The sequence below is a fragment of the Pelobates fuscus genome, chromosome 1, assembly GCF_036172605.1.
Source record: "Pelobates fuscus isolate aPelFus1 chromosome 1, aPelFus1.pri, whole genome shotgun sequence".
NCBI lineage: Eukaryota > Metazoa > Chordata > Amphibia > Anura > Pelobatidae > Pelobates > Pelobates fuscus.
In genome coordinates, this window is record NC_086317.1 from 176,306,334 (window position 1) to 176,312,333 (window position 6,000).

Here is a 6,000-nt window from a genome sequence, read left to right on the forward strand (position 1 = left end):
CAAAGTCAGGAATACAGATAAATGGAAAACAAGCCTGGTCAGGATAATAGAAATACACAGGTCAATATACAATCCAGGTCAGGATACCAGAAGCTATCAAAACAAAGCCAAGGTCAGTAACTGGACATCACAAGAGTCTCAATAAGCACTGTAACTAAACAGAAACCACAATAGGATCATGAGTAAAGGCCTAAACAGATTTAAGTAGGTTCATATGTGCTCTGCTTGGTCCATATCATCACTGCAACTCCAAACAGCATAGGCTCACCTAGATGACGAGGTCCCTTTAACCCCTTAAGGACCAAACTTCTGGAATAAAAGGGAATCATGACATGTCACACATGTCCTGTGTCCTTAAGGGGTTAAGGATGGGCGTAAAGTCATGGTTTTCAAATCTATACAATGACGTGCCCTTGGAGTCTGCAGGGGCGCAAGTTATTTTTCCAGAGAGCATGGGCTTGGCGCCGGTGTATACAGAGGAGCTAATAACCGGTGCCGAAGCTGATGTTTGCAGCTGCACAGCCAAAGGGCTAGAGAGGAGCTTCTCTGCACAGAGCAGGCAAGTATCGCTACATTCCACCCTGCAAGAAAATGCCCACTGGGCGAGAAGGGCCAGGCTTGCCTGAGTGACAGAGGTGAAAAAAATGGACCATGCTGGGAAATGCTAGGAATTCAGCTACGCTACTCAGGACCATACCCCTTCCAATGGACAAGATACTGAAGACTACTCATAAGGAACCTAGAGTTAAGGATAACAACAACCTCGTATTCCTCCACTCATTCAACAGAAACAGGATGTGGAGGAGCTCGAGACCTAGTAAAACAATTACACACGAGTTTCAGAAGGAAGGTATGAAAGACGTAAGGCATACGCATGGAACGAGGCAAATTCAAAAGCATACGAAACGGTTCACCTTGTGCATGACGTGGAAAGGACCTATAAAGCAAGAATTTAACTTTGGAAGGTACTCAGAGATGGATATTTTGGGTAGAAAGCGAGGCCCTGTCGCTTCTGTCTCTTAGCAGAATCAACCAAGAGCTGGTGAACCTGCTACCATGTACTATACAAACCAGTCATGTGCGCCTAAAGAGCTGGCATTCCCCGTGCGAAAAAACTCTGCCCAAGGAAGCAAGCCAACCCAATCATTCTGGTGATGTGAAACAAAGCAACTATGATACTGCTCTAGCACGTTTAGCAGCTCCATTTGTCTGTGGATGGTAGGCAGAGGAAATGGACAACTTAATCCTCTTCTCTGAGCAGAAAGACCTCCAGCCAATTTGTTCTGGTTTGGAGACGGAATCTCTCTTTTTAGAAAATCCCAGCTAACTTGGCAAAAGAGAGTAGTTTTGTAAGGGGTAGAAAATGGGCCATCTTAGAAAACCTGTCTATAACCATAAGTATGACAGTGTGTCCATTAGAAAGGGGCAGGTTTACGATAAAGTCTACATACAAATTGGACCAGGGTTTTGTTGGTATGGGTAATGATTGGAGCAGACCACAACTGTTCTTTTAGCAGCGCAAATGTCACAAGCTTTCACACTTTTTTTTATGTATATAGATGTATATCTATATATTTTTTTGGGGAAGGCTACCATAAGGCCAGAGAAATTAGGTTAGTAGTCATGGTTATACTGTGATGTCCTGCAGGCTTGCTCTCATGACACAAACTCCTAAGCTTCTGGCCTCAGGGGTAACAATAATTTATTGTTAAGTTTGTTATCAGGGGATTCAGATTGAGGAGACATCTGATTTTTCAGAGAAATGGATACGGAAAGAACTTTTGTGGCTACAATTGTTTCCAGAGGAATGATAAAACTTTCCTCTTTACTTGCATCACACTGCCTAGAAAAAAACAAACTTGCTTTAACATTGCATGGTCCAGGCTTATAAGTAATTATAAAATGTAACCTGGACAAGAAGAGAGAACATCTCACCTGCCTGAAAATAAGCCTTTTAGCCTCTGCAAGGTACAAGAAGTCTTTATTATTATTATTGCCATTTATATAGCGCCAACAGATTCCGTAGCGCTTTATGATCAGTTAATACCATTATATGATCTTGGGAACCCTCTAGGACAAGCATGTCAAACTCAAAGGCTAGCACGGGCCACAAAAACAAGGTTTAAGTTAATGTGGGCTGCAAATAAAAAAAATACTTAAATTTTCATTGAAACGTAGGTTTGTTTTAAAAAGTACAGTATAAAGAAAACCAAACAGCATCCCCCTCTACTAATTCACAGCCCTCCCTCTGTACTAAATCCCAGCACCCCCTCTATAGTAAACCCTAGCCCTTGTTTAAACAAAAAAAAAAACCAATATTAGCCAACAAGCAGACTCCACTCACATTGCTGCTGCCAGTATGCGACTCCGGAGTCCAGCCTTTGGTATACCCCCAATGGCGCTGTCTGCATCCTGTGCCAAATGGATCCTCCTGCTACTCCTTGAAGACCTGTGAAGGTGGAGCACGTTCACGTCACAATGTGGCGTTGCATGCCCTGCCAGGTTCTCCACTGTCCAACCGGGGCCATTGCAACACTGACCAACACAGACTGACAGACAGACAGACAGACACACACACACTGACAGTCACACACAAAGTGACACATATTGTATTCACTGCTCCCTACCTTTGGGAGCTGGTGTGGGACCTCTCCCTGATCTTCTCTTGGGAGCTCAGCCTTCTTGCTCCTCACTGCTCCCACGCGCGCAGTTTAGTGATGCTGGAGTATGATATCATATTTTGGCACCCGGCTTCACTTCAGAGGCGCGCGCGAGGGAGCAGTGATTAGCAAGAAGACCTCTCCCCAGGCCGGCTAAATGAGCAGAGTAGGCACCTGCAATGTGCCCCAGGCTCTCCCTGCTATCCCCTCTGCCCATGGGTCTCCACTCTGCCCAAGATTTTCCCTCTTCTCCCCTCTGCCCCGGGCTCTCCAGTCTGCCACAGGCTGCTTCTGCCCCAGGCTCTCCATGCATTTCTGTTTGTTAAAGGCTCTTGCCTCTGCCCCATGCTCTCTCTACTATTCACTCTTCCCCAGGCTCTCTCTGCTCTCCGCTCTGCACCAGGGTCTCTCTGCTCTCCCCTCTGCCCCAGGGTCTCCCTGATATTCACTCTGCCCCAGGCTCTCTCTGCTCTCCCCTCTGCCCCAGGCTCTCTCTGCTCTCCCCTCTGCCCCAGGGTCTCTCTGCTCTCCCCTCTGCCCCAGGGTCTCTCTGCTCTCCCCTCTGCCCCAGGGTCTCCCTGCATTTGTCTGTTCTAGGCTCTCCCCTCTGCCACAGGCTGCTTCTGCCCAAGGCTCTCCATGCATTTCTGGTTGTTAAAGGCTCTGCCCCATGCTCTCCCTGCTATTCACTCTGCCCCAGGCTCTCTCTGCTCTCCCCTCTGCTCCAGGGTCTCCCTGCTATTCACTCTGCTCCAGGCTCTCTCTGCTCTCCCCTCTGCCCCAGGGTCTCCCTGCATTTCTGTCTGTTCCAGGCTCTCCCTGCTCTTCCCTCTGTCCCAGGCTTCCCCCATCTGCCTCAGACTCTCCATGTTTCTCCTCTGCCCCAGGTTCCCCCGGCACTCCCCTCTGCCCCAGCTTTCTCCACTCTTCCCTCTGCCACAGGCTCTCCCTGCTCTTCCCTCTGCCACAGGCTCTCCCTGCTCTTCCCCTGGCTCTCCCTGCATTTCCCTCTGCCCCAGGCTCTCCCTGCTCTGCCTCAGGCTCTCCCTGCTCTGCCTCAGGCTTTTGTTTCTGCTCCTATCCTCAGACATCCAGATACTAAGCTTCCTTTTGTATTGTAAGTCAGGGGTTCCCAACCAGTGGTACACGTAGCCCCAGGGGTACAATTCAGTGCTTCTAGGTGTACGTGAAAATAATTTGGTAATGGCGGTTGTGCCTCCCGTTGCAGGCACACTGCTCTTGCTAGGAACCAAGAGTGCATCGGATGGCCCATGCACTTAAGGCCATCCGATGTGCCAAGGCCAGGAGGGAACATCACAGGATCTCCCCTGTTGTCTTATGCAGGGCAGTATTTATCAGAGCGCTGGCCCTGCTGTGTGCCTTCATATGCCAGTGGGCAGATCAAAGATCTCCCTCACAAGCACCTTGGGTAGGTGCAGGAGGGAGGGCCCGGGGCGAGCTCTTACCTGCAGCTCCGCCGTGTTCCTCTTGCGAGGTTGGGGTGTTGGGGCGCTCCAGATCTCGTGAGAGTGAATTCTGGGATTGCAGCATGATCCCCCTTTTTAGGCAAAAGGTTAGAAGGGAGAGGGGATACAATGTTTTTTTTTATTATTGTTTAATGTACAGTGGAACCTCGGAACTCGAACTTTCCTGCTCTCGAACAACTCAGAAGTCAAACAAAAATTTTGAGTAAAAAATGTTGCGGTACAAACGATCTTTGGTACCCGAACATAGAACAAAGAGCCATGAGTAAAAAATGGCCAACAGTAAATTTTTAGCAAGTTGAAAGGCAGGAACCACTGGAATAAATGTAAGGTTCTTATTATTAGAGTGATCTCTGCATTTTTAATGCATACATAGAAATGTAAAATGCTGTAATGTTGGGGCTTGGAATGGACTAATCAATTATACATTAATTCTTATGGGAAATGTTACATAGTTACATAGCTGAAAAGAGACTTGCGTCCATCAAGTTCAGCCTTCCTCACATTTGTTTTTTGCTGTTGATCCAAAAGAAGGCAAAAAAAAACAGTTTGAAGCACAATTTTGCAACAAGCTAGGAAAATAAATCCTTCTTGACCCCAGAATGGCAGTCAGATTTATCCTTGGATCAAGCAGTTATTACCCTACATTGAAAGATTACATCCTTGAATATTCTGTTTTTGCAAGTATGCAGCCAGTAGCTGTTTGAACATCTGTTTGAACATCACAGTATAGACTGTGATAAAACCACATTGTATTATTTTACAAAGTTTTGTGTAATCTGCAAACACTGAAACATGACTTTCAATGCTGTCTTCAAGATCATTTATAAACATGTTAAATAGAAGGGGTCCCAGAACAGACCCCTGAGGGACACCACTTGCCACCTCTGTCCAGCTTGAAAATTTACCATTAATGACAACTCTTTGTACTCTATTTTTAAGCCAATGTTCTACCCAAGAACAAGCATTTTCATCTAGACCGATTTCCTTGAGTTTGAACACTAATCTATTGTGTGGAACTGTATCAAATGCCTTGGCAAAATCCAAATAGATCACATCCACTGCAACACCCTGATCTATACTTCTACTTACTTCTTCGCAATCAAGTTAGTTTGACATGACCTGTGCGTCATAAAACTGTGCTGATTTTTGCTGATAACGATGTTCTTCTCAAGGAATTCTTGAATATTATCCCTTAATAACCTTTCAAATATTTTACCAGCCACAGAAGTTAAGCTCACAGGTCTATAATTTCCAGGCAAGGATTTTGAACCCTTTTTGAATATAGGAACCACATCTGCCTTCCTCCAATCCTCCGGAACACTTCCTGAAAGAAAAGAATCTTGAAAGATTAAAAACAGAGGTTCACTTATTTCTACACTTAGTTCCTTAAGTACACGTGGATGGATACCGTCAGGCCCTGGAGCTTTGTTTATATTAACTTTCTTTAGTTGCTGCAGCACCTTGTCTTGAGTTAACCAATTACAATTATTCTGCAAGTTTTTAGTAGCAATCATTTGCACATCTATTGCCATGGGTTCTTCCTTAACCCCTTCAGGACGGCTGACGGACGAGGTCCGTCATCCAGGGGATACCCTTAATGACGGGTGACGGACCTCGTCTGTCATGCGGTAAAATTAACCCCAGATCGCCGCAATCGCGGCGATCGTGGGGTTAATGGTGCTCCCGGTCTGCCTCTGTATTAGAGGCAGACCGGGAGCACCGAATCCGGCTGCCCCAGCACATTTACCCGCTCTGACAGCATGTCAGAGCGAGCACATGTGCTGTGTATACTTACCTTCCGCCTCCCTGCACTTCCGGGTTCACTGTGAAGTGCAGGGAGACGGATCAGTGCT